This window comes from Schistocerca americana, unplaced genomic scaffold, assembly GCF_021461395.2.
Source record: "Schistocerca americana isolate TAMUIC-IGC-003095 unplaced genomic scaffold, iqSchAmer2.1 HiC_scaffold_182, whole genome shotgun sequence".
Lineage (NCBI taxonomy): Eukaryota > Metazoa > Arthropoda > Insecta > Orthoptera > Acrididae > Schistocerca > Schistocerca americana.
Window position 1 is genome coordinate 329611 of NW_025725887.1, and position 26856 is coordinate 356466.

General features: G+C 50.4%; 29 non-coding genes across 29 annotated transcripts; 15 read left to right on the top strand and 14 right to left on the bottom strand.

Moving 5' to 3' along the window:
• Positions 1 to 4: 4 nt before the first annotated feature.
• Positions 5 to 76, top strand: Trnag-ccc. The gene has a single exon. It is a non-coding gene; the product is annotated as a tRNA-Gly (tRNA).
• Positions 77 to 1147: 1071 nt separating this feature from the next.
• Trnal-uaa lies at positions 1148 to 1231 on the bottom strand. Its single transcript has one exon. It is a non-coding gene; the product is annotated as a tRNA-Leu (tRNA).
• Positions 1232 to 1914: 683 nt separating this feature from the next.
• Positions 1915 to 1986, top strand: Trnag-ccc. Its single transcript has one exon. It is a non-coding gene; the product is annotated as a tRNA-Gly (tRNA).
• Positions 1987 to 3057: 1071 nt separating this feature from the next.
• Trnal-uaa lies at positions 3058 to 3141 on the bottom strand. The gene has a single exon. It is a non-coding gene; the product is annotated as a tRNA-Leu (tRNA).
• A 683-nt stretch (positions 3142 to 3824) lies between these two features.
• Trnag-ccc lies at positions 3825 to 3896 on the top strand. The gene has a single exon. It is a non-coding gene; the product is annotated as a tRNA-Gly (tRNA).
• Positions 3897 to 4967: 1071 nt separating this feature from the next.
• On the bottom strand, positions 4968 to 5051 carry Trnal-uaa. The gene has a single exon. It is a non-coding gene; the product is annotated as a tRNA-Leu (tRNA).
• A 683-nt stretch (positions 5052 to 5734) lies between these two features.
• Trnag-ccc lies at positions 5735 to 5806 on the top strand. The gene has a single exon. It is a non-coding gene; the product is annotated as a tRNA-Gly (tRNA).
• A 1071-nt stretch (positions 5807 to 6877) lies between these two features.
• Trnal-uaa lies at positions 6878 to 6961 on the bottom strand. The gene has a single exon. It is a non-coding gene; the product is annotated as a tRNA-Leu (tRNA).
• A 683-nt stretch (positions 6962 to 7644) lies between these two features.
• Positions 7645 to 7716, top strand: Trnag-ccc. Its single transcript has one exon. It is a non-coding gene; the product is annotated as a tRNA-Gly (tRNA).
• A 1071-nt stretch (positions 7717 to 8787) lies between these two features.
• On the bottom strand, positions 8788 to 8871 carry Trnal-uaa. The gene has a single exon. It is a non-coding gene; the product is annotated as a tRNA-Leu (tRNA).
• A 685-nt stretch (positions 8872 to 9556) lies between these two features.
• On the top strand, positions 9557 to 9628 carry Trnag-ccc. The gene has a single exon. It is a non-coding gene; the product is annotated as a tRNA-Gly (tRNA).
• Positions 9629 to 10699: 1071 nt separating this feature from the next.
• Positions 10700 to 10783, bottom strand: Trnal-uaa. Its single transcript has one exon. It is a non-coding gene; the product is annotated as a tRNA-Leu (tRNA).
• Positions 10784 to 11466: 683 nt separating this feature from the next.
• On the top strand, positions 11467 to 11538 carry Trnag-ccc. The gene has a single exon. It is a non-coding gene; the product is annotated as a tRNA-Gly (tRNA).
• Positions 11539 to 12609: 1071 nt separating this feature from the next.
• Trnal-uaa lies at positions 12610 to 12693 on the bottom strand. Its single transcript has one exon. It is a non-coding gene; the product is annotated as a tRNA-Leu (tRNA).
• Positions 12694 to 13376: 683 nt separating this feature from the next.
• Positions 13377 to 13448, top strand: Trnag-ccc. The gene has a single exon. It is a non-coding gene; the product is annotated as a tRNA-Gly (tRNA).
• Positions 13449 to 14519: 1071 nt separating this feature from the next.
• Trnal-uaa lies at positions 14520 to 14603 on the bottom strand. The gene has a single exon. It is a non-coding gene; the product is annotated as a tRNA-Leu (tRNA).
• A 685-nt stretch (positions 14604 to 15288) lies between these two features.
• Trnag-ccc lies at positions 15289 to 15360 on the top strand. Its single transcript has one exon. It is a non-coding gene; the product is annotated as a tRNA-Gly (tRNA).
• A 1071-nt stretch (positions 15361 to 16431) lies between these two features.
• Positions 16432 to 16515, bottom strand: Trnal-uaa. Its single transcript has one exon. It is a non-coding gene; the product is annotated as a tRNA-Leu (tRNA).
• A 685-nt stretch (positions 16516 to 17200) lies between these two features.
• Positions 17201 to 17272, top strand: Trnag-ccc. The gene has a single exon. It is a non-coding gene; the product is annotated as a tRNA-Gly (tRNA).
• Positions 17273 to 18343: 1071 nt separating this feature from the next.
• Trnal-uaa lies at positions 18344 to 18427 on the bottom strand. Its single transcript has one exon. It is a non-coding gene; the product is annotated as a tRNA-Leu (tRNA).
• A 683-nt stretch (positions 18428 to 19110) lies between these two features.
• On the top strand, positions 19111 to 19182 carry Trnag-ccc. The gene has a single exon. It is a non-coding gene; the product is annotated as a tRNA-Gly (tRNA).
• A 1071-nt stretch (positions 19183 to 20253) lies between these two features.
• On the bottom strand, positions 20254 to 20337 carry Trnal-uaa. Its single transcript has one exon. It is a non-coding gene; the product is annotated as a tRNA-Leu (tRNA).
• Positions 20338 to 21022: 685 nt separating this feature from the next.
• Trnag-ccc lies at positions 21023 to 21094 on the top strand. The gene has a single exon. It is a non-coding gene; the product is annotated as a tRNA-Gly (tRNA).
• A 1071-nt stretch (positions 21095 to 22165) lies between these two features.
• On the bottom strand, positions 22166 to 22249 carry Trnal-uaa. Its single transcript has one exon. It is a non-coding gene; the product is annotated as a tRNA-Leu (tRNA).
• Positions 22250 to 22932: 683 nt separating this feature from the next.
• Trnag-ccc lies at positions 22933 to 23004 on the top strand. The gene has a single exon. It is a non-coding gene; the product is annotated as a tRNA-Gly (tRNA).
• Positions 23005 to 24075: 1071 nt separating this feature from the next.
• Positions 24076 to 24159, bottom strand: Trnal-uaa. The gene has a single exon. It is a non-coding gene; the product is annotated as a tRNA-Leu (tRNA).
• A 685-nt stretch (positions 24160 to 24844) lies between these two features.
• Positions 24845 to 24916, top strand: Trnag-ccc. Its single transcript has one exon. It is a non-coding gene; the product is annotated as a tRNA-Gly (tRNA).
• Positions 24917 to 25987: 1071 nt separating this feature from the next.
• On the bottom strand, positions 25988 to 26071 carry Trnal-uaa. The gene has a single exon. It is a non-coding gene; the product is annotated as a tRNA-Leu (tRNA).
• Positions 26072 to 26753: 682 nt separating this feature from the next.
• Positions 26754 to 26825, top strand: Trnag-ccc. Its single transcript has one exon. It is a non-coding gene; the product is annotated as a tRNA-Gly (tRNA).
• The last annotated feature ends 31 nt before the right edge of the window (positions 26826 to 26856 follow it).

Consider the following 26856-nt stretch of genomic DNA (forward strand, 5'->3'; position numbering starts at 1 on the left):
CAACGCGGTGGTGGTGTAACGGTCAGCATGGTTGCTTCCCGAGCAGTTGATCCGGGTTCGATTCCCGGCCACCGCACAAAACGTACATTTTTCTTCTACGGGTATTCCACGTAACGAAACGCGATCTTCGAAACTGCGAACTGTCGCGGTACGAATAGTTTTCCTTCGCCCCTCGTCTCAGTCCGTGCTGCCAGGGCGCTAGTCTGCGGGTTTCGTTTCTCAGCATCGTGTGTCTCCATGTGTCGACTTGTCTCGACTTTGCTCGGCTGACGCGAAAGCTGACGCTTGGAAATGGGCATATATGTAGAGGGCAGGAGGGAGAAACGACTGGGAGAGACCAAAAATCGACAAACACACGACAGAACCTTTCATTTTATTGTGGCCACAGATTCGCCCCTTAGTGTACCGAGAGGTAAGAGTGGCGCCAGCGTGCGGGACCGCATCATTATCGCTAAGCAACAGCGAAACCGAAGGAAAAATGCAAAATGAAAGAAGCCAACAGCACATCGAGTTCCCAGCCGAGCATGCATCCAAGTACTAACCACGGCCAACGGATCTTAACGCCGGTGAACAGACGAGAACCGCTGCACTACGCGCGGTATGGCCGTTGGCGACAGTATCGCGCGACGTGTATACACCTTACTTCTTGTGAAGATCGCTTGTTATTTACCTGGCAGTGTCTCGCTGGAGGAAGCATTGTCTTTTAGGGGCGTAAAATGAAATGGCACTTGGTGCGGTCGAATACGTGGCCTTTGTGTTCACAGCACGACGCTCTAACTTACTCAGCTATCGAGCTACGCAATGTGGCACGTCTGCAGTCCAATACCCCTGCTTTCGTTCACGTTTGCTTGCCTGATGCTTGGACCCCAAAAACCACAACACAAAGGTATCGTAAATGCCGTGAGAATAACCAAGACTCAGCAAACGAAAGTATGTTCGGCTACCGGGAATCGAATACGGGCCTCGTGGCTGAAAGCCATGTCTCCTAGCAGCTTTCCATTCTTTCTGACCGCCAGACAATCAAACTTGCAAGGCAAGCACCATAGTCACTGCCGTTTCTAGTAGTATCTGTGGAACCTGTTCCCGCGTAATTTACTTGTTTTCCCGCATGTACGAAATTGGTAATTTTGAAATATTTAAAATGCATTGTCAGATGTGGGGTTCGAACCCACGCTCCCCTTAGGGAACCAGAGCTTAAATCTGGCGCCTTAGACCGCTCGGCCAATCTGACGTGTGAGCGCAAAGTCTCTACTACCGTCGTTTCTAGGAACATCTCCAGAGCCTGACGGCGAAATTAGCGTGTTTTTTTCTTGTGTGAAGGAATTACGTTGGTTTTAGAGTATTTAAAACGAGTTGTCAGATGTGAGGTTGCACCCCACCCTCCCTTTCGGGAACCACAGCTTAAACATGGTGCCTTAAACCATTGTTTTCCGTCGCCATCTGCCTTGAGTGGAACGAGCAGAACTGTAGTTATCAATATTCACATTGACGCAGAGAAAACAAAAAACGACACAAAAGGCCGTTCCCTAGCAACGGCTCCGCTGTGCATTTCGCCCTCAGGGGAAGCTAATGACATGCTCCAGGCGGGCATCAAACTAACCAACTTAATATTGTGATACTTAGGCGCTTTCTACTTCTGGTTTGGCACACGTATGCTGAATCGTCTCTGGATCATCAGTAAGTACGTCACATTAGATATTTGTTTTATCGCCCAGCTGTAACTTAAAGGGCAGTTTTTCAACGGCTGTCAGTTCTGCTTCTAGTTACGCTACATCGCCCTAGCAGCACCAACGCACTGCGTTCAGAGGTGCTCACCTCTGGCCTGGCGTTGAGCGCCTACAGCGCCATCGCCTTCGGCCTCTGATGGCAGGAGGGTAGCCGACACATCAGGGCGTGGGTGGGACGCAGCACAACGCGGTGGTGGTGTAACGGTCAGCATGGTTGCTTCCCGAGCAGTTGATCCAGGTTCGATTCCCGGCCACCGCACAAAACGTACATTTTTCTTCTACGGGTATTCCACGTAACGAAACGCGATCTTCGAAACTGCGAACTGTCGCGGTACGAATAGTTTTCCTTCGCCCCTCGTCTCAGTCCGTGCTGCCAGGGCGCTAGTCTGCGGGTTTCGTTTCTCAGCATCGTGTGTCTCCATGTGTCGACTTGTCTCGACTTTGCTCGGCTGACGCGAAAGCTGACGCTTGGAAATGGGCATATATGTAGAGGGCAGGAGGGAGAAACGACTGGGAGAGACCAAAAATCGACAAACACACGACAGAACCTTTCATTTTATTGTGGCCACAGATTCGCCCCTTAGTGTACCGAGAGGTAAGAGTGGCGCCAGCGTGCGGGACCGCATCATTATCGCTAAGCAACAGCGAAACCGAAGGAAAAATGCAAAATGAAAGAAGCCAACAGCACATCGAGTTCCCAGCCGAGCATGCATCCAAGTACTAACCACGGCCAACGGATCTTAACGCCGGTGAACAGACGAGAACCGCTGCACTACGCGCGGTATGGCCGTTGGCGACAGTATCGCGCGACGTGTATACACCTTACTTCTTGTGAAGATCGCTTGTTATTTACCTGGCAGTGTCTCGCTGGAGGAAGCATTGTCTTTTAGGGGCGTAAAATGAAATGGCACTTGGTGCGGTCGAATACGTGGCCTTTGTGTTCACAGCACGACGCTCTAACTTACTCAGCTATCGAGCTACGCAATGTGGCACGTCTGCAGTCCAATACCCCTGCTTTCGTTCACGTTTGCTTGCCTGATGCTTGGACCCCAAAAACCACAACACAAAGGTATCGTAAATGCCGTGAGAATAACCAAGACTCAGCAAACGAAAGTATGTTCGGCTACCGGGAATCGAATACGGGCCTCGTGGCTGAAAGCCATGTCTCCTAGCAGCTTTCCATTCTTTCTGACCGCCAGACAATCAAACTTGCAAGGCAAGCACCATAGTCACTGCCGTTTCTAGTAGTATCTGTGGAACCTGTTCCCGCGTAATTTACTTGTTTTCCCGCATGTACGAAATTGGTAATTTTGAAATATTTAAAATGCATTGTCAGATGTGGGGTTCGAACCCACGCTCCCCTTAGGGAACCAGAGCTTAAATCTGGCGCCTTAGACCGCTCGGCCAATCTGACGTGTGAGCGCAAAGTCTCTACTACCGTCGTTTCTAGGAACATCTCCAGAGCCTGACGGCGAAATTAGCGTGTTTTTTTCTTGTGTGAAGGAATTACGTTGGTTTTAGAGTATTTAAAACGAGTTGTCAGATGTGAGGTTGCACCCCACCCTCCCTTTCGGGAACCACAGCTTAAACATGGTGCCTTAAACCATTGTTTTCCGTCGCCATCTGCCTTGAGTGGAACGAGCAGAACTGTAGTTATCAATATTCACATTGACGCAGAGAAAACAAAAAACGACACAAAAGGCCGTTCCCTAGCAACGGCTCCGCTGTGCATTTCGCCCTCAGGGGAAGCTAATGACATGCTCCAGGCGGGCATCAAACTAACCAACTTAATATTGTGATACTTAGGCGCTTTCTACTTCTGGTTTGGCACACGTATGCTGAATCGTCTCTGGATCATCAGTAAGTACGTCACATTAGATATTTGTTTTATCGCCCAGCTGTAACTTAAAGGGCAGTTTTTCAACGGCTGTCAGTTCTGCTTCTAGTTACGCTACATCGCCCTAGCAGCACCAACGCACTGCGTTCAGAGGTGCTCACCTCTGGCCTGGCGTTGAGCGCCTACAGCGCCATCGCCTTCGGCCTCTGATGGCAGGAGGGTAGCCGACACATCAGGGCGTGGGTGGGACGCAGCACAACGCGGTGGTGGTGTAACGGTCAGCATGGTTGCTTCCCGAGCAGTTGATCCGGGTTCGATTCCCGGCCACCGCACAAAACGTACATTTTTCTTCTACGGGTATTCCACGTAACGAAACGCGATCTTCGAAACTGCGAACTGTCGCGGTACGAATAGTTTTCCTTCGCCCCTCGTCTCAGTCCGTGCTGCCAGGGCGCTAGTCTGCGGGTTTCGTTTCTCAGCATCGTGTGTCTCCATGTGTCGACTTGTCTCGACTTTGCTCGGCTGACGCGAAAGCTGACGCTTGGAAATGGGCATATATGTAGAGGGCAGGAGGGAGAAACGACTGGGAGAGACCAAAAATCGACAAACACACGACAGAACCTTTCATTTTATTGTGGCCACAGATTCGCCCCTTAGTGTACCGAGAGGTAAGAGTGGCGCCAGCGTGCGGGACCGCATCATTATCGCTAAGCAACAGCGAAACCGAAGGAAAAATGCAAAATGAAAGAAGCCAACAGCACATCGAGTTCCCAGCCGAGCATGCATCCAAGTACTAACCACGGCCAACGGATCTTAACGCCGGTGAACAGACGAGAACCGCTGCACTACGCGCGGTATGGCCGTTGGCGACAGTATCGCGCGACGTGTATACACCTTACTTCTTGTGAAGATCGCTTGTTATTTACCTGGCAGTGTCTCGCTGGAGGAAGCATTGTCTTTTAGGGGCGTAAAATGAAATGGCACTTGGTGCGGTCGAATACGTGGCCTTTGTGTTCACAGCACGACGCTCTAACTTACTCAGCTATCGAGCTACGCAATGTGGCACGTCTGCAGTCCAATACCCCTGCTTTCGTTCACGTTTGCTTGCCTGATGCTTGGACCCCAAAAACCACAACACAAAGGTATCGTAAATGCCGTGAGAATAACCAAGACTCAGCAAACGAAAGTATGTTCGGCTACCGGGAATCGAATACGGGCCTCGTGGCTGAAAGCCATGTCTCCTAGCAGCTTTCCATTCTTTCTGACCGCCAGACAATCAAACTTGCAAGGCAAGCACCATAGTCACTGCCGTTTCTAGTAGTATCTGTGGAACCTGTTCCCGCGTAATTTACTTGTTTTCCCGCATGTACGAAATTGGTAATTTTGAAATATTTAAAATGCATTGTCAGATGTGGGGTTCGAACCCACGCTCCCCTTAGGGAACCAGAGCTTAAATCTGGCGCCTTAGACCGCTCGGCCAATCTGACGTGTGAGCGCAAAGTCTCTACTACCGTCGTTTCTAGGAACATCTCCAGAGCCTGACGGCGAAATTAGCGTGTTTTTTTCTTGTGTGAAGGAATTACGTTGGTTTTAGAGTATTTAAAACGAGTTGTCAGATGTGAGGTTGCACCCCACCCTCCCTTTCGGGAACCACAGCTTAAACATGGTGCCTTAAACCATTGTTTTCCGTCGCCATCTGCCTTGAGTGGAACGAGCAGAACTGTAGTTATCAATATTCACATTGACGCAGAGAAAACAAAAAACGACACAAAAGGCCGTTCCCTAGCAACGGCTCCGCTGTGCATTTCGCCCTCAGGGGAAGCTAATGACATGCTCCAGGCGGGCATCAAACTAACCAACTTAATATTGTGATACTTAGGCGCTTTCTACTTCTGGTTTGGCACACGTATGCTGAATCGTCTCTGGATCATCAGTAAGTACGTCACATTAGATATTTGTTTTATCGCCCAGCTGTAACTTAAAGGGCAGTTTTTCAACGGCTGTCAGTTCTGCTTCTAGTTACGCTACATCGCCCTAGCAGCACCAACGCACTGCGTTCAGAGGTGCTCACCTCTGGCCTGGCGTTGAGCGCCTACAGCGCCATCGCCTTCGGCCTCTGATGGCAGGAGGGTAGCCGACACATCAGGGCGTGGGTGGGACGCAGCACAACGCGGTGGTGGTGTAACGGTCAGCATGGTTGCTTCCCGAGCAGTTGATCCGGGTTCGATTCCCGGCCACCGCACAAAACGTACATTTTTCTTCTACGGGTATTCCACGTAACGAAACGCGATCTTCGAAACTGCGAACTGTCGCGGTACGAATAGTTTTCCTTCGCCCCTCGTCTCAGTCCGTGCTGCCAGGGCGCTAGTCTGCGGGTTTCGTTTCTCAGCATCGTGTGTCTCCATGTGTCGACTTGTCTCGACTTTGCTCGGCTGACGCGAAAGCTGACGCTTGGAAATGGGCATATATGTAGAGGGCAGGAGGGAGAAACGACTGGGAGAGACCAAAAATCGACAAACACACGACAGAACCTTTCATTTTATTGTGGCCACAGATTCGCCCCTTAGTGTACCGAGAGGTAAGAGTGGCGCCAGCGTGCGGGACCGCATCATTATCGCTAAGCAACAGCGAAACCGAAGGAAAAATGCAAAATGAAAGAAGCCAACAGCACATCGAGTTCCCAGCCGAGCATGCATCCAAGTACTAACCACGGCCAACGGATCTTAACGCCGGTGAACAGACGAGAACCGCTGCACTACGCGCGGTATGGCCGTTGGCGACAGTATCGCGCGACGTGTATACACCTTACTTCTTGTGAAGATCGCTTGTTATTTACCTGGCAGTGTCTCGCTGGAGGAAGCATTGTCTTTTAGGGGCGTAAAATGAAATGGCACTTGGTGCGGTCGAATACGTGGCCTTTGTGTTCACAGCACGACGCTCTAACTTACTCAGCTATCGAGCTACGCAATGTGGCACGTCTGCAGTCCAATACCCCTGCTTTCGTTCACGTTTGCTTGCCTGATGCTTGGACCCCAAAAACCACAACACAAAGGTATCGTAAATGCCGTGAGAATAACCAAGACTCAGCAAACGAAAGTATGTTCGGCTACCGGGAATCGAATACGGGCCTCGTGGCTGAAAGCCATGTCTCCTAGCAGCTTTCCATTCTTTCTGACCGCCAGACAATCAAACTTGCAAGGCAAGCACCATAGTCACTGCCGTTTCTAGTAGTATCTGTGGAACCTGTTCCCGCGTAATTTACTTGTTTTCCCGCATGTACGAAATTGGTAATTTTGAAATATTTAAAATGCATTGTCAGATGTGGGGTTCGAACCCACGCTCCCCTTAGGGAACCAGAGCTTAAATCTGGCGCCTTAGACCGCTCGGCCAATCTGACGTGTGAGCGCAAAGTCTCTACTACCGTCGTTTCTAGGAACATCTCCAGAGCCTGACGGCGAAATTAGCGTGTTTTTTTCTTGTGTGAAGGAATTACGTTGGTTTTAGAGTATTTAAAACGAGTTGTCAGATGTGAGGTTGCACCCCACCCTCCCTTTCGGGAACCACAGCTTAAACATGGTGCCTTAAACCATTGTTTTCCGTCGCCATCTGCCTTGAGTGGAACGAGCAGAACTGTAGTTATCAATATTCACATTGACGCAGAGAAAACAAAAAACGACACAAAAGGCCGTTCCCTAGCAACGGCTCCGCTGTGCATTTCGCCCTCAGGGGAAGCTAATGACATGCTCCAGGCGGGCATCAAACTAACCAACTTAATATTGTGATACTTAGGCGCTTTCTACTTCTGGTTTGGCACACGTATGCTGAATCGTCTCTGGATCATCAGTAAGTACGTCACATTAGATATTTGTTTTATCGCCCAGCTGTAACTTAAAGGGCAGTTTTTCAACGGCTGTCAGTTCTGCTTCTAGTTACGCTACATCGCCCTAGCAGCACCAACGCACTGCGTTCAGAGGTGCTCACCTCTGGCCTGGCGTTGAGCGCCTACAGCGCCATCGCCTTCGGCCTCTGATGGCAGGAGGGTAGCCGACACATCAGGGCGTGGGTGGGACGCAGCACAACGCGGTGGTGGTGTAACGGTCAGCATGGTTGCTTCCCGAGCAGTTGATCCGGGTTCGATTCCCGGCCACCGCACAAAACGTACATTTTTCTTCTACGGGTATTCCACGTAACGAAACGCGATCTTCGAAACTGCGAACTGTCGCGGTACGAATAGTTTTCCTTCGCCCCTCGTCTCAGTCCGTGCTGCCAGGGCGCTAGTCTGCGGGTTTCGTTTCTCAGCATCGTGTGTCTCCATGTGTCGACTTGTCTCGACTTTGCTCGGCTGACGCGAAAGCTGACGCTTGGAAATGGGCATATATGTAGAGGGCAGGAGGGAGAAACGACTGGGAGAGACCAAAAATCGACAAACACACGACAGAACCTTTCATTTTATTGTGGCCACAGATTCGCCCCTTAGTGTACCGAGAGGTAAGAGTGGCGCCAGCGTGCGGGACCGCATCATTATCGCTAAGCAACAGCGAAACCGAAGGAAAAATGCAAAATGAAAGAAGCCAACAGCACATCGAGTTCCCAGCCGAGCATGCATCCAAGTACTAACCACGGCCAACGGATCTTAACGCCGGTGAACAGACGAGAACCGCTGCACTACGCGCGGTATGGCCGTTGGCGACAGTATCGCGCGACGTGTATACACCTTACTTCTTGTGAAGATCGCTTGTTATTTACCTGGCAGTGTCTCGCTGGAGGAAGCATTGTCTTTTAGGGGCGTAAAATGAAATGGCACTTGGTGCGGTCGAATACGTGGCCTTTGTGTTCACAGCACGACGCTCTAACTTACTCAGCTATCGAGCTACGCAATGTGGCACGTCTGCAGTCCAATACCCCTGCTTTCGTTCACGTTTGCTTGCCTGATGCTTGGACCCCAAAAACCACAACACAAAGGTATCGTAAATGCCGTGAGAATAACCAAGACTCAGCAAACGAAAGTATGTTCGGCTACCGGGAATCGAATACGGGCCTCGTGGCTGAAAGCCATGTCTCCTAGCAGCTTTCCATTCTTTCTGACCGCCAGACAATCAAACTTGCAAGGCAAGCACCATAGTCACTGCCGTTTCTAGTAGTATCTGTGGAACCTGTTCCCGCGTAATTTACTTGTTTTCCCGCATGTACGAAATTGGTAATTTTGAAATATTTAAAATGCATTGTCAGATGTGGGGTTCGAACCCACGCTCCCCTTAGGGAACCAGAGCTTAAATCTGGCGCCTTAGACCGCTCGGCCAATCTGACGTGTGAGCGCAAAGTCTCTACTACCGTCGTTTCTAGGAACATCTCCAGAGCCTGACGGCGAAATTAGCGTGTTTTTTTCTTGTGTGAAGGAATTACGTTGGTTTTAGAGTATTTAAAACGAGTTGTCAGATGTGAGGTTGCACCCCACCCTCCCTTTCGGGAACCACAGCTTAAACATGGTGCCTTAAACCATTGTTTTCCGTCGCCATCTGCCTTGAGTGGAACGAGCAGAACTGTAGTTATCAATATTCACATTGACGCAGAGAAAACAAAAAACGACACAAAAGGCCGTTCCCTAGCAACGGCTCCGCTGTGCATTTCGCCCTCAGGGGAAGCTAATGACATGCTCCAGGCGGGCATCAAACTAACCAACTTAATATTGTGATACTTAGGCGCTTTCTACTTCTGGTTTGGCACACGTATGCTGAATCGTCTCTGGATCATCAGTAAGTACGTCACATTAGATATTTGTTTTATCGCCCAGCTGTAACTTAAAGGGCAGTTTTTCAACGGCTGTCAGTTCTGCTTCTAGTTACGCTATATCGCCCTAGCAGCACCAACGCACTGCGTTCAGAGGTGCTCACCTCTGGCCTGGCGTTGAGCGCCTACAGCGCCATCGCCTTCGGCCTCTGATGGCAGGAGGGTAGCCGACACATCAGGGCGTGGGAGTGGGACGCAGCACAACGCGGTGGTGGTGTAACGGTCAGCATGGTTGCTTCCCGAGCAGTTGGTCCGGGTTCGATTCCCGGCCACCGCACAAAACGTACATTTTTCTTCTACGGGTATTCCACGTAACGAAACGCGATCTTCGAAACTGCGAACTGTCGCGGTACGAATAGTTTTCCTTCGCCCCTCGTCTCAGTCCGTGCTGCCAGGGCGCTAGTCTGCGGGTTTCGTTTCTCAGCATCGTGTGTCTCCATGTGTCGACTTGTCTCGACTTTGCTCGGCTGACGCGAAAGCTGACTCTTGGAAATGGGCATATATGTAGAGGGCAGGAGGGAGAAACGACTGGGAGAGACCAAAAATCGACAAACACACGACAGAACCTTTCATTTTATTGTGGCCACAGATTCGCCCCTTAGTGTACCGAGAGGTAAGAGTGGCGCCAGCGTGCGGGACCGCATCATTATCGCTAAGCAACAGCGAAACCGAAGGAAAAATGCAAAATGAAAGAAGCCAACAGCACATCGAGTTCCCAGCCGAGCATGCATCCAAGTACTAACCACGGCCAACGGATCTTAACGCCGGTGAACAGACGAGAACCGCTGCACTACGCGCGGTATGGCCGTTGGCGACAGTATCGCGCGACGTGTATACACCTTACTTCTTGTGAAGATCGCTTGTTATTTACCTGGCAGTGTCTCGCTGGAGGAAGCATTGTCTTTTAGGGGCGTAAAATGAAATGGCACTTGGTGCGGTCGAATACGTGGCCTTTGTGTTCACAGCACGACGCTCTAACTTACTCAGCTATCGAGCTACGCAATGTGGCACGTCTGCAGTCCAATACCCCTGCTTTCGTTCACGTTTGCTTGCCTGATGCTTGGACCCCAAAAACCACAACACAAAGGTATCGTAAATGCCGTGAGAATAACCAAGACTCAGCAAACGAAAGTATGTTCGGCTACCGGGAATCGAATACGGGCCTCGTGGCTGAAAGCCATGTCTCCTAGCAGCTTTCCATTCTTTCTGACCGCCAGACAATCAAACTTGCAAGGCAAGCACCATAGTCACTGCCGTTTCTAGTAGTATCTGTGGAACCTGTTCCCGCGTAATTTACTTGTTTTCCCGCATGTACGAAATTGGTAATTTTGAAATATTTAAAATGCATTGTCAGATGTGGGGTTCGAACCCACGCTCCCCTTAGGGAACCAGAGCTTAAATCTGGCGCCTTAGACCGCTCGGCCAATCTGACGTGTGAGCGCAAAGTCTCTACTACCGTCGTTTCTAGGAACATCTCCAGAGCCTGACGGCGAAATTAGCGTGTTTTTTTCTTGTGTGAAGGAATTACGTTGGTTTTAGAGTATTTAAAACGAGTTGTCAGATGTGAGGTTGCACCCCACCCTCCCTTTCGGGAACCACAGCTTAAACATGGTGCCTTAAACCATTGTTTTCCGTCGCCATCTGCCTTGAGTGGAACGAGCAGAACTGTAGTTATCAATATTCACATTGACGCAGAGAAAACAAAAAACGACACAAAAGGCCGTTCCCTAGCAACGGCTCCGCTGTGCATTTCGCCCTCAGGGGAAGCTAATGACATGCTCCAGGCGGGCATCAAACTAACCAACTTAATATTGTGATACTTAGGCGCTTTCTACTTCTGGTTTGGCACACGTATGCTGAATCGTCTCTGGATCATCAGTAAGTACGTCACATTAGATATTTGTTTTATCGCCCAGCTGTAACTTAAAGGGCAGTTTTTCAACGGCTGTCAGTTCTGCTTCTAGTTACGCTACATCGCCCTAGCAGCACCAACGCACTGCGTTCAGAGGTGCTCACCTCTGGCCTGGCGTTGAGCGCCTACAGCGCCATCGCCTTCGGCCTCTGATGGCAGGAGGGTAGCCGACACATCAGGGCGTGGGTGGGACGCAGCACAACGCGGTGGTGGTGTAACGGTCAGCATGGTTGCTTCCCGAGCAGTTGATCCGGGTTCGATTCCCGGCCACCGCACAAAACGTACATTTTTCTTCTACGGGTATTCCACGTAACGAAACGCGATCTTCGAAACTGCGAACTGTCGCGGTACGAATAGTTTTCCTTCGCCCCTCGTCTCAGTCCGTGCTGCCAGGGCGCTAGTCTGCGGGTTTCGTTTCTCAGCATCGTGTGTCTCCATGTGTCGACTTGTCTCGACTTTGCTCGGCTGACGCGAAAGCTGACGCTTGGAAATGGGCATATATGTAGAGGGCAGGAGGGAGAAACGACTGGGAGAGACCAAAAATCGACAAACACACGACAGAACCTTTCATTTTATTGTGGCCACAGATTCGCCCCTTAGTGTACCGAGAGGTAAGAGTGGCGCCAGCGTGCGGGACCGCATCATTATCGCTAAGCAACAGCGAAACCGAAGGAAAAATGCAAAATGAAAGAAGCCAACAGCACATCGAGTTCCCAGCCGAGCATGCATCCAAGTACTAACCACGGCCAACGGATCTTAACGCCGGTGAACAGACGAGAACCGCTGCACTACGCGCGGTATGGCCGTTGGCGACAGTATCGCGCGACGTGTATACACCTTACTTCTTGTGAAGATCGCTTGTTATTTACCTGGCAGTGTCTCGCTGGAGGAAGCATTGTCTTTTAGGGGCGTAAAATGAAATGGCACTTGGTGCGGTCGAATACGTGGCCTTTGTGTTCACAGCACGACGCTCTAACTTACTCAGCTATCGAGCTACGCAATGTGGCACGTCTGCAGTCCAATACCCCTGCTTTCGTTCACGTTTGCTTGCCTGATGCTTGGACCCCAAAAACCACAACACAAAGGTATCGTAAATGCCGTGAGAATAACCAAGACTCAGCAAACGAAAGTATGTTCGGCTACCGGGAATCGAATACGGGCCTCGTGGCTGAAAGCCATGTCTCCTAGCAGCTTTCCATTCTTTCTGACCGCCAGACAATCAAACTTGCAAGGCAAGCACCATAGTCACTGCCGTTTCTAGTAGTATCTGTGGAACCTGTTCCCGCGTAATTTACTTGTTTTCCCGCATGTACGAAATTGGTAATTTTGAAATATTTAAAATGCATTGTCAGATGTGGGGTTCGAACCCACGCTCCCCTTAGGGAACCAGAGCTTAAATCTGGCGCCTTAGACCGCTCGGCCAATCTGACGTGTGAGCGCAAAGTCTCTACTACCGTCGTTTCTAGGAACATCTCCAGAGCCTGACGGCGAAATTAGCGTGTTTTTTTCTTGTGTGAAGGAATTACGTTGGTTTTAGAGTATTTAAAACGAGTTGTCAGATGTGAGGTTGCACCCCACCCTCCCTTTCGGGAACCACAGCTTAAACATGGTGCCTTAAACCATTGTTTTCCGTCGCCATCTGCCTTGAGTGGAACGAGCAGAACTGTAGTTATCAATATTCACATTGACGCAGAGAAAACAAAAAACGACACAAAAGGCCGTTCCCTAGCAACGGCTCCGCTGTGCATTTCGCCCTCAGGGGAAGCTAATGACATGCTCCAGGCGGGCATCAAACTAACCAACTTAATATTGTGATACTTAGGCGCTTTCTACTTCTGGTTTGGCACACGTATGCTGAATCGTCTCTGGATCATCAGTAAGTACGTCACATTAGATATTTGTTTTATCGCCCAGCTGTAACTTAAAGGGCAGTTTTTCAACGGCTGTCAGTTCTGCTTCTAGTTACGCTACATCGCCCTAGCAGCACCAACGCACTGCGTTCAGAGGTGCTCACCTCTGGCCTGGCGTTGAGCGCCTACAGCGCCATCGCCTTCGGCCTCTGATGGCAGGAGGGTAGCCGACACATCAGGGCGTGGGTGGGACGCAGCACAACGCGGTGGTGGTGTAACGGTCAGCATGGTTGCTTCCCGAGCAGTTGATCCGGGTTCGATTCCCGGCCACCGCACAAAACGTACATTTTTCTTCTACGGGTATTCCACGTAACGAAACGCGATCTTCGAAACTGCGAACTGTCGCGGTACGAATAGTTTTCCTTCGCCCCTCGTCTCAGTCCGTGCTGCCAGGGCGCTAGTCTGCGGGTTTCGTTTCTCAGCATCGTGTGTCTCCATGTGTCGACTTGTCTCGACTTTGCTCGGCTGACGCGAAAGCTGACGCTTGGAAATGGGCATATATGTAGAGGGCAGGAGGGAGAAACGACTGGGAGAGACCAAAAATCGACAAACACACGACAGAACCTTTCATTTTATTGTGGCCACAGATTCGCCCCTTAGTGTACCGAGAGGTAAGAGTGGCGCCAGCGTGCGGGACCGCATCATTATCGCTAAGCAACAGCGAAACCGAAGGAAAAATGCAAAATGAAAGAAGCCAACAGCACATCGAGTTCCCAGCCGAGCATGCATCCAAGTACTAACCACGGCCAACGGATCTTAACGCCGGTGAACAGACGAGAACCGCTGCACTACGCGCGGTATGGCCGTTGGCGACAGTATCGCGCGACGTGTATACACCTTACTTCTTGTGAAGATCGCTTGTTATTTACCTGGCAGTGTCTCGCTGGAGGAAGCATTGTCTTTTAGGGGCGTAAAATGAAATGGCACTTGGTGCGGTCGAATACGTGGCCTTTGTGTTCACAGCACGACGCTCTAACTTACTCAGCTATCGAGCTACGCAATGTGGCACGTCTGCAGTCCAATACCCCTGCTTTCGTTCACGTTTGCTTGCCTGATGCTTGGACCCCAAAAACCACAACACAAAGGTATCGTAAATGCCGTGAGAATAACCAAGACTCAGCAAACGAAAGTATGTTCGGCTACCGGGAATCGAATACGGGCCTCGTGGCTGAAAGCCATGTCTCCTAGCAGCTTTCCATTCTTTCTGACCGCCAGACAATCAAACTTGCAAGGCAAGCACCATAGTCACTGCCGTTTCTAGTAGTATCTGTGGAACCTGTTCCCGCGTAATTTACTTGTTTTCCCGCATGTACGAAATTGGTAATTTTGAAATATTTAAAATGCATTGTCAGATGTGGGGTTCGAACCCACGCTCCCCTTAGGGAACCAGAGCTTAAATCTGGCGCCTTAGACCGCTCGGCCAATCTGACGTGTGAGCGCAAAGTCTCTACTACCGTCGTTTCTAGGAACATCTCCAGAGCCTGACGGCGAAATTAGCGTGTTTTTTTCTTGTGTGAAGGAATTACGTTGGTTTTAGAGTATTTAAAACGAGTTGTCAGATGTGAGGTTGCACCCCACCCTCCCTTTCGGGAACCACAGCTTAAACATGGTGCCTTAAACCATTGTTTTCCGTCGCCATCTGCCTTGAGTGGAACGAGCAGAACTGTAGTTATCAATATTCACATTGACGCAGAGAAAACAAAAAACGACACAAAAGGCCGTTCCCTAGCAACGGCTCCGCTGTGCATTTCGCCCTCAGGGGAAGCTAATGACATGCTCCAGGCGGGCATCAAACTAACCAACTTAATATTGTGATACTTAGGCGCTTTCTACTTCTGGTTTGGCACACGTATGCTGAATCGTCTCTGGATCATCAGTAAGTACGTCACATTAGATATTTGTTTTATCGCCCAGCTGTAACTTAAAGGGCAGTTTTTCAACGGCTGTCAGTTCTGCTTCTAGTTACGCTACATCGCCCTAGCAGCACCAACGCACTGCGTTCAGAGGTGCTCACCTCTGGCCTGGCGTTGAGCGCCTACAGCGCCATCGCCTTCGGCCTCTGATGGCAGGAGGGTAGCCGACACATCAGGGCGTGGGAGTGGGACGCAGCACAACGCGGTGGTGGTGTAACGGTCAGCATGGTTGCTTCCCGAGCAGTTGATCCGGGTTCGATTCCCGGCCACCGCACAAAACGTACATTTTTCTTCTACGGGTATTCCACGTAACGAAACGCGATCTTCGAAACTGCGAACTGTCGCGGTACGAATAGTTTTCCTTCGCCCCTCGTCTCAGTCCGTGCTGCCAGGGCGCTAGTCTGCGGGTTTCGTTTCTCAGCATCGTGTGTCTCCATGTGTCGACTTGTCTCGACTTTGCTCGGCTGACGCGAAAGCTGACGCTTGGAAATGGGCATATATGTAGAGGGCAGGAGGGAGAAACGACTGGGAGAGACCAAAAATCGACAAACACACGACAGAACCTTTCATTTTATTGTGGCCACAGATTCGCCCCTTAGTGTACCGAGAGGTAAGAGTGGCGCCAGCGTGCGGGACCGCATCATTATCGCTAAGCAACAGCGAAACCGAAGGAAAAATGCAAAATGAAAGAAGCCAACAGCACATCGAGTTCCCAGCCGAGCATGCATCCAAGTACTAACCACGGCCAACGGATCTTAACGCCGGTGAACAGACGAGAACCGCTGCACTACGCGCGGTATGGCCGTTGGCGACAGTATCGCGCGACGTGTATACACCTTACTTCTTGTGAAGATCGCTTGTTATTTACCTGGCAGTGTCTCGCTGGAGGAAGCATTGTCTTTTAGGGGCGTAAAATGAAATGGCACTTGGTGCGGTCGAATACGTGGCCTTTGTGTTCACAGCACGACGCTCTAACTTACTCAGCTATCGAGCTACGCAATGTGGCACGTCTGCAGTCCAATACCCCTGCTTTCGTTCACGTTTGCTTGCCTGATGCTTGGACCCCAAAAACCACAACACAAAGGTATCGTAAATGCCGTGAGAATAACCAAGACTCAGCAAACGAAAGTATGTTCGGCTACCGGGAATCGAATACGGGCCTCGTGGCTGAAAGCCATGTCTCCTAGCAGCTTTCCATTCTTTCTGACCGCCAGACAATCAAACTTGCAAGGCAAGCACCATAGTCACTGCCGTTTCTAGTAGTATCTGTGGAACCTGTTCCCGCGTAATTTACTTGTTTTCCCGCATGTACGAAATTGGTAATTTTGAAATATTTAAAATGCATTGTCAGATGTGGGGTTCGAACCCACGCTCCCCTTAGGGAACCAGAGCTTAAATCTGGCGCCTTAGACCGCTCGGCCAATCTGACGTGTGAGCGCAAAGTCTCTACTACCGTCGTTTCTAGGAACATCTCCAGAGCCTGACGGCGAAATTAGCGTGTTTTTTTCTTGTGTGAAGGAATTACGTTGGTTTTAGAGTATTTAAAACGAGTTGTCAGATGTGAGGTTGCACCCCACCCTCCCTTTCGGGAACCACAGCTTAAACATGGTGCCTTAAACCATTGTTTTCCGTCGCCATCTGCCTTGAGTGGAACGAGCAGAACTGTAGTTATCAATATTCACATTGACGCAGAGAAAACAAAAAACGACACAAAAGGCCGTTCCCTAGCAACGGCTCCGCTGTGCATTTCGCCCTCAGGGGAAGCTAATGACATGCTCCAGGCGGGCATCAAACTAACCAACTTAATATTGTGATACTTAGGCGCTTTCTACTTCTGGTTTGGCACACGTATGCTGAATCGTCTCTGGATCATCAGTAAGTACGTCACATTAGATATTTGTTTTATCGCCCAGCTGTAACTTAAAGGGCAGTTTTTCAACGGCTGTCAGTTCTGCTTCTAGTTACGCTACATCGCCCTAGCAGCACCAACGCACTGCGTTCAGAGGTGCTCACCTCTGGCCTGGCGTTGAGCGCCTACAGCGCCATCGCCTTCGGCCTCTGATGGCAGGAGGGTAGCCGACACATCAGGGCGTGGGAGTGGGACGCAGCACAACGCGGTGGTGGTGTAACGGTCAGCATGGTTGCTTCCCGAGCAGTTGATCCGGGTTCGATTCCCGGCCACCGCACAAAACGTACATTTTTCTTCTACGGGTATTCCACGTAACGAAACGCGATCTTCGAAACTGCGAACTGTCGCGGTACGAATAGTTTTCCTTCGCCCCTCGTCTCAGTCCGTGCTGCCAGGGCGCTAGTCTGCGGGTTTCGTTTCTCAGCATCGTGTGTCTCCATGTGTCGACTTGTCTCGACTTTGCTCGGCTGACGCGAAAGCTGACGCTTGGAAATGGGCATATATGTAGAGGGCAGGAGGGAGAAACGACTGGGAGAGACCAAAAATCGACAAACACACGACAGAACCTTTCATTTTATTGTGGCCACAGATTCGCCCCTTAGTGTACCGAGAGGTAAGAGTGGCGCCAGCGTGCGGGACCGCATCATTATCGCTAAGCAACAGCGAAACCGAAGGAAAAATGCAAAATGAAAGAAGCCAACAGCACATCGAGTTCCCAGCCGAGCATGCATCCAAGTACTAACCACGGCCAACGGATCTTAACGCCGGTGAACAGACGAGAACCGCTGCACTACGCGCGGTATGGCCGTTGGCGACAGTATCGCGCGACGTGTATACACCTTACTTCTTGTGAAGATCGCTTGTTATTTACCTGGCAGTGTCTCGCTGGAGGAAGCATTGTCTTTTAGGGGCGTAAAATGAAATGGCACTTGGTGCGGTCGAATACGTGGCCTTTGTGTTCACAGCACGACGCTCTAACTTACTCAGCTATCGAGCTACGCAATGTGGCACGTCTGCAGTCCAATACCCCTGCTTTCGTTCACGTTTGCTTGCCTGATGCTTGGACCCCAAAAACCACAACACAAAGGTATCGTAAATGCCGTGAGAATAACCAAGACTCAGCAAACGAAAGTATGTTCGGCTACCGGGAATCGAATACGGGCCTCGTGGCTGAAAGCCATGTCTCCTAGCAGCTTTCCATTCTTTCTGACCGCCAGACAATCAAACTTGCAAGGCAAGCACCATAGTCACTGCCGTTTCTAGTAGTATCTGTGGAACCTGTTCCCGCGTAATTTACTTGTTTTCCCGCATGTACGAAATTGGTAATTTTGAAATATTTAAAATGCATTGTCAGATGTGGGGTTCGAACCCACGCTCCCCTTAGGGAACCAGAGCTTAAATCTGGCGCCTTAGACCGCTCGGCCAATCTGACGTGTGAGCGCAAAGTCTCTACTACCGTCGTTTCTAGGAACATCTCCAGAGCCTGACGGCGAAATTAGCGTGTTTTTTTCTTGTGTGAAGGAATTACGTTGGTTTTAGAGTATTTAAAACGAGTTGTCAGATGTGAGGTTGCACCCCACCCTCCCTTTCGGGAACCACAGCTTAAACATGGTGCCTTAAACCATTGTTTTCCGTCGCCATCTGCCTTGAGTGGAACGAGCAGAACTGTAGTTATCAATATTCACATTGACGCAGAGAAAACAAAAAACGACACAAAAGGCCGTTCCCTAGCAACGGCTCCGCTGTGCATTTCGCCCTCAGGGGAAGCTAATGACATGCTCCAGGCGGGCATCAAACTAACCAACTTAATATTGTGATACTTAGGCGCTTTCTACTTCTGGTTTGGCACACGTATGCTGAATCGTCTCTGGATCATCAGTAAGTACGTCACATTAGATATTTGTTTTATCGCCCAGCTGTAACTTAAAGGGCAGTTTTTCAACGGCTGTCAGTTCTGCTTCTAGTTACGCTACATCGCCCTAGCAGCACCAACGCACTGCGTTCAGAGGTGCTCACCTCTGGCCTGGCGTTGAGCGCCTACAGCGCCATCGCCTTCGGCCTCTGATGGCAGGAGGGTAGCCGACACATCAGGGCGTGGGTGGGACGCAGCACAACGCGGTGGTGGTGTAACGGTCAGCATGGTTGCTTCCCGAGCAGTTGATCCGGGTTCGATTCCCGGCCACCGCACAAAACGTACATTTTTCTTCTACGGGTATTCCACGTAACGAAACGCGATCTTCGAAACTGCGAACTGTCGCGGTACGAATAGTTTTCCTTCGCCCCTCGTCTCAGTCCGTGCTGCCAGGGCGCTAGTCTGCGGGTTTCGTTTCTCAGCATCGTGTGTCTCCATGTGTCGACTTGTCTCGACTTTGCTCGGCTGACGCGAAAGCTGACGCTTGGAAATGGGCATATATGTAGAGGGCAGGAGGGAGAAACGACTGGGAGAGACCAAAAATCGACAAACACACGACAGAACCTTTCATTTTATTGTGGCCACAGATTCGCCCCTTAGTGTACCGAGAGGTAAGAGTGGCGCCAGCGTGCGGGACCGCATCATTATCGCTAAGCAACAGCGAAACCGAAGGAAAAATGCAAAATGAAAGAAGCCAACAGCACATCGAGTTCCCAGCCGAGCATGCATCCAAGTACTAACCACGGCCAACGGATCTTAACGCCGGTGAACAGACGAGAACCGCTGCACTACGCGCGGTATGGCCGTTGGCGACAGTATCGCGCGACGTGTATACACCTTACTTCTTGTGAAGATCGCTTGTTATTTACCTGGCAGTGTCTCGCTGGAGGAAGCATTGTCTTTTAGGGGCGTAAAATGAAATGGCACTTGGTGCGGTCGAATACGTGGCCTTTGTGTTCACAGCACGACGCTCTAACTTACTCAGCTATCGAGCTACGCAATGTGGCACGTCTGCAGTCCAATACCCCTGCTTTCGTTCACGTTTGCTTGCCTGATGCTTGGACCCCAAAAACCACAACACAAAGGTATCGTAAATGCCGTGAGAATAACCAAGACTCAGCAAACGAAAGTATGTTCGGCTACCGGGAATCGAATACGGGCCTCGTGGCTGAAAGCCATGTCTCCTAGCAGCTTTCCATTCTTTCTGACCGCCAGACAATCAAACTTGCAAGGCAAGCACCATAGTCACTGCCGTTTCTAGTAGTATCTGTGGAACCTGTTCCCGCGTAATTTACTTGTTTTCCCGCATGTACGAAATTGGTAATTTTGAAATATTTAAAATGCATTGTCAGATGTGGGGTTCGAACCCACGCTCCCCTTAGGGAACCAGAGCTTAAATCTGGCGCCTTAGACCGCTCGGCCAATCTGACGTGTGAGCGCAAAGTCTCTACTACCGTCGTTTCTAGGAACATCTCCAGAGCCTGACGGCGAAATTAGCGTGTTTTTTTCTTGTGTGAAGGAATTACGTTGGTTTTAGAGTATTTAAAACGAGTTGTCAGATGTGAGGTTGCACCCCACCCTCCCTTTCGGGAACCACAGCTTAAACATGGTGCCTTAAACCATTGTTTTCCGTCGCCATCTGCCTTGAGTGGAACGAGCAGAACTGTAGTTATCAATATTCACATTGACGCAGAGAAAACAAAAAACGACACAAAAGGCCGTTCCCTAGCAACGGCTCCGCTGTGCATTTCGCCCTCAGGGGAAGCTAATGACATGCTCCAGGCGGGCATCAAACTAACCAACTTAATATTGTGATACTTAGGCGCTTTCTACTTCTGGTTTGGCACACGTATGCTGAATCGTCTCTGGATCATCAGTAAGTACGTCACATTAGATATTTGTTTTATCGCCCAGCTGTAACTTAAAGGGCAGTTTTTCAACGGCTGTCAGTTCTGCTTCTAGTTACGCTACATCGCCCTAGCAGCACCAACGCACTGCGTTCAGAGGTGCTCACCTCTGGCCTGGCGTTGAGCGCCTACAGCGCCATCGCCTTCGGCCTCTGATGGCAGGAGGGTAGCCGACACATCAGGGCGTGGGAGTGGGACGCAGCACAACGCGGTGGTGGTGTAACGGTCAGCATGGTTGCTTCCCGAGCAGTTGATCCGGGTTCGATTCCCGGCCACCGCACAAAACGTACATTTTTCTTCTACGGGTATTCCACGTAACGAAACGCGATCTTCGAAACTGCGAACTGTCGCGGTACGAATAGTTTTCCTTCGCCCCTCGTCTCAGTCCGTGCTGCCAGGGCGCTAGTCTGCGGGTTTCGTTTCTCAGCATCGTGTGTCTCCATGTGTCGACTTGTCTCGACTTTGCTCGGCTGACGCGAAAGCTGACGCTTGGAAATGGGCATATATGTAGAGGGCAGGAGGGAGAAACGACTGGGAGAGACCAAAAATCGACAAACACACGACAGAACCTTTCATTTTATTGTGGCCACAGATTCGCCCCTTAGTGTACCGAGAGGTAAGAGTGGCGCCAGCGTGCGGGACCGCATCATTATCGCTAAGCAACAGCGAAACCGAAGGAAAAATGCAAAATGAAAGAAGCCAACAGCACATCGAGTTCCCAGCCGAGCATGCATCCAAGTACTAACCACGGCCAACGGATCTTAACGCCGGTGAACAGACGAGAACCGCTGCACTACGCGCGGTATGGCCGTTGGCGACAGTATCGCGCGACGTGTATACACCTTACTTCTTGTGAAGATCGCTTGTTATTTACCTGGCAGTGTCTCGCTGGAGGAAGCATTGTCTTTTAGGGGCGTAAAATGAAATGGCACTTGGTGCGGTCGAATACGTGGCCTTTGTGTTCACAGCACGACGCTCTAACTTACTCAGCTATCGAGCTACGCAATGTGGCACGTCTGCAGTCCAATACCCCTGCTTTCGTTCACGTTTGCTTGCCTGATGCTTGGACCCCAAAAACCACAACACAAAGGTATCGTAAATGCCGTGAGAATAACCAAGACTCAGCAAACGAAAGTATGTTCGGCTACCGGGAATCGAATACGGGCCTCGTGGCTGAAAGCCATGTCTCCTAGCAGCTTTCCATTCTTTCTGACCGCCAGACAATCAAACTTGCAAGGCAAGCACCATAGTCACTGCCGTTTCTAGTAGTATCTGTGGAACCTGTTCCCGCGTAATTTACTTGTTTTCCCGCATGTACGAAATTGGTAATTTTGAAATATTTAAAATGCATTGTCAGATGTGGGGTTCGAACCCACGCTCCCCTTAGGGAACCAGAGCTTAAATCTGGCGCCTTAGACCGCTCGGCCAATCTGACGTGTGAGCGCAAAGTCTCTACTACCGTCGTTTCTAGGAACATCTCCAGAGCCTGACGGCGAAATTAGCGTGTTTTTTTCTTGTGTGAAGGAATTACGTTGGTTTTAGAGTATTTAAAACGAGTTGTCAGATGTGAGGTTGCACCCCACCCTCCCTTTCGGGAACCACAGCTTAAACATGGTGCCTTAAACCATTGTTTTCCGTCGCCATCTGCCTTGAGTGGAACGAGCAGAACTGTAGTTATCAATATTCACATTGACGCAGAGAAAACAAAAAACGACACAAAAGGCCGTTCCCTAGCAACGGCTCCGCTGTGCATTTCGCCCTCAGGGGAAGCTAATGACATGCTCCAGGCGGGCATCAAACTAACCAACTTAATATTGTGATACTTAGGCGCTTTCTACTTCTGGTTTGGCACACGTATGCTGAATCGTCTCTGGATCATCAGTAAGTACGTCACATTAGATATTTGTTTTATCGCCCAGCTGTAACTTAAAGGGCAGTTTTTCAACGGCTGTCAGTTCTGCTTCTAGTTACGCTACATCGCCCTAGCAGCACCAACGCACTGCGTTCAGAGGTGCTCACCTCTGGCCTGGCGTTGAGCGCCTACAGCGCCATCGCCTTCGGCCTCTGATGGCAGGAGGGTAGCCGACACATCAGGGCGTGGGTGGGACGCAGCACAACGCGGTGGTGGTGTAACGGTCAGCATGGTTGCTTCCCGAGCAGTTGATCCGGGTTCGATTCCCGGCCACCGCACAAAACGTACATTTTTCTTCTACGGGTATTCCACGTAACGAAACGCGATCTTCGAAACTGCGAACTGTCGCGGTACGAATAGTTTTCCTTCGCCCCTCGTCTCAGTCCGTGCTGCCAGGGCGCTAGTCTGCGGGTTTCGTTTCTCAGCATCGTGTGTCTCCATGTGTCGACTTGTCTCGACTTTGCTCGGCTGACGCGAAAGCTGACGCTTGGAAATGGGCATATATGTAGAGGGCAGGAGGGAGAAACGACTGGGAGAGACCAAAAATCGACAAACACACGACAGAACCTTTCATTTTATTGTGGCCACAGATTCGCCCCTTAGTGTACCGAGAGGTAAGAGTGGCGCCAGCGTGCGGGACCGCATCATTATCGCTAAGCAACAGCGAAACCGAAGGAAAAATGCAAAATGAAAGAAGCCAACAGCACATCGAGTTCCCAGCCGAGCATGCATCCAAGTACTAACCACGGCCAACGGATCTTAACGCCGGTGAACAGACGAGAACCGCTGCACTACGCGCGGTATGGCCGTTGGCGACAGTATCGCGCGACGTGTATACACCTTACTTCTTGTGAAGATCGCTTGTTATTTACCTGGCAGTGTCTCGCTGGAGGAAGCATTGTCTTTTAGGGGCGTAAAATGAAATGGCACTTGGTGCGGTCGAATACGTGGCCTTTGTGTTCACAGCACGACGCTCTAACTTACTCAGCTATCGAGCTACGCAATGTGGCACGTCTGCAGTCCAATACCCCTGCTTTCGTTCACGTTTGCTTGCCTGATGCTTGGACCCCAAAAACCACAACACAAAGGTATCGTAAATGCCGTGAGAATAACCAAGACTCAGCAAACGAAAGTATGTTCGGCTACCGGGAATCGAATACGGGCCTCGTGGCTGAAAGCCATGTCTCCTAGCAGCTTTCCATTCTTTCTGACCGCCAGACAATCAAACTTGCAAGGCAAGCACCATAGTCACTGCCGTTTCTAGTAGTATCTGTGGAACCTGTTCCCGCGTAATTTACTTGTTTTCCCGCATGTACGAAATTGGTAATTTTGAAATATTTAAAATGCATTGTCAGATGTGGGGTTCGAACCCACGCTCCCCTTAGGGAACCAGAGCTTAAATCTGGCGCCTTAGACCGCTCGGCCAATCTGACGTGTGAGCGCAAAGTCTCTACTACCGTCGTTTCTAGGAACATCTCCAGAGCCTGACGGCGAAATTAGCGTGTTTTTTTCTTGTGTGAAGGAATTACGTTGGTTTTAGAGTATTTAAAACGAGTTGTCAGATGTGAGGTTGCACCCCACCCTCCCTTTCGGGAACCACAGCTTAAACATGGTGCCTTAAACCATTGTTTTCCGTCGCCATCTGCCTTGAGTGGAACGAGCAGAACTGTAGTTATCAATATTCACATTGACGCAGAGAAAACAAAAAACGACACAAAAGGCCGTTCCCTAGCAACGGCTCCGCTGTGCATTTCGCCCTCAGGGGAAGCTAATGACATGCTCCAGGCGGGCATCAAACTAACCAACTTAATATTGTGATACTTAGGCGCTTTCTACTTCTGGTTTGGCACACGTATGCTGAATCGTCTCTGGATCATCAGTAAGTACGTCACATTAGATATTTGTTTTATCGCCCAGCTGTAACTTAAAGGGCAGTTTTTCAACGGCTGTCAGTTCTGCTTCTAGTTACGCTACATCGCCCTAGCAGCACCAACGCACTGCGTTCAGAGGTGCTCACCTCTGGCCTGGCGTTGAGCGCCTACAGCGCCATCGCCTTCGGCCTCTGATGGCAGGAGGGTAGCCGACACATCAGGGCGTGGGAGTGGGACGCAGCACAACGCGGTGGTGGTGTAACGGTCAGCATGGTTGCTTCCCGAGCAGTTGATCCGGGTTCGATTCCCGGCCACCGCACAAAACGTACATTTTTCTTCTACGGGTATTCCACGTAACGAAACGCGATCTTCGAAACTGCGAACTGTCGCGGTACGAATAGTTTTCCTTCGCCCCTCGTCTCAGTCCGTGCTGCCAGGGCGCTAGTCTGCGGGTTTCGTTTCTCAGCATCGTGTGTCTCCATGTGTCGACTTGTCTCGACTTTGCTCGGCTGACGCGAAAGCTGACGCTTGGAAATGGGCATATATGTAGAGGGCAGGAGGGAGAAACGACTGGGAGAGACCAAAAATCGACAAACACACGACAGAACCTTTCATTTTATTGTGGCCACAGATTCGCCCCTTAGTGTACCGAGAGGTAAGAGTGGCGCCAGCGTGCGGGACCGCATCATTATCGCTAAGCAACAGCGAAACCGAAGGAAAAATGCAAAATGAAAGAAGCCAACAGCACATCGAGTTCCCAGCCGAGCATGCATCCAAGTACTAACCACGGCCAACGGATCTTAACGCCGGTGAACAGACGAGAACCGCTGCACTACGCGCGGTATGGCCGTTGGCGACAGTATCGCGCGACGTGTATACACCTTACTTCTTGTGAAGATCGCTTGTTATTTACCTGGCAGTGTCTCGCTGGAGGAAGCATTGTCTTTTAGGGGCGTAAAATGAAATGGCACTTGGTGCGGTCGAATACGTGGCCTTTGTGTTCACAGCACGACGCTCTAACTTACTCAGCTATCGAGCTACGCAATGTGGCACGTCTGCAGTCCAATACCCCTGCTTTCGTTCACGTTTGCTTGCCTGATGCTTGGACCCCAAAAACCACAACACAAAGGTATCGTAAATGCCGTGAGAATAACCAAGACTCAGCAAACGAAAGTATGTTCGGCTACCGGGAATCGAATACGGGCCTCGTGGCTGAAAGCCATGTCTCCTAGCAGCTTTCCATTCTTTCTGACCGCCAGACAATCAAACTTGCAAGGCAAGCACCATAGTCACTGCCGTTTCTAGTAGTATCTGTGGAACCTGTTCCCGCGTAATTTACTTGTTTTCCCGCATGTACGAAATTGGTAATTTTGAAATATTTAAAATGCATTGTCAGATGTGGGGTTCGAACCCACGCTCCCCTTAGGGAACCAGAGCTTAAATCTGGCGCCTTAGACCGCTCGGCCAATCTGACGTGTGAGCGCAAAGTCTCTACTACCGTCGTTTCTAGGAACATCTCCAGAGCCTGACGGCGAAATTAGCGTGTTTTTTTCTTGTGTGAAGGAATTACGTTGGTTTAGAGTATTTAAAACGAGTTGTCAGATGTGAGGTTGCACCCCACCCTCCCTTTCGGGAACCACAGCTTAAACATGGTGCCTTAAACCATTGTTTTCCGTCGCCATCTGCCTTGAGTGGAACGAGCAGAACTGTAGTTATCAATATTCACATTGACGCAGAGAAAACAAAAAACGACACAAAAGGCCGTTCCCTAGCAACGGCTCCGCTGTGCATTTCGCCCTCAGGGGAAGCTAATGACATGCTCCAGGCGGGCATCAAACTAACCAACTTAATATTGTGATACTTAGGCGCTTTCTACTTCTGGTTTGGCACACGTATGCTGAATCGTCTCTGGATCATCAGTAAGTACGTCACATTAGATATTTGTTTTATCGCCCAGCTGTAACTTAAAGGGCAGTTTTTCAACGGCTGTCAGTTCTGCTTCTAGTTACGCTACATCGCCCTAGCAGCACCAACGCACTGCGTTCAGAGGTGCTCACCTCTGGCCTGGCGTTGAGCGCCTACAGCGCCATCGCCTTCGGCCTCTGATGGCAGGAGGGTAGCCGACACATCAGGGCGTGGGTGGGACGCAGCACAACGCGGTGGTGGTGTAACGGTCAGCATGGTTGCTTCCCGAGCAGTTGATCCGGGTTCGATTCCCGGCCACCGCACAAAACGTACATTTTTCTTCTACGGGTATTC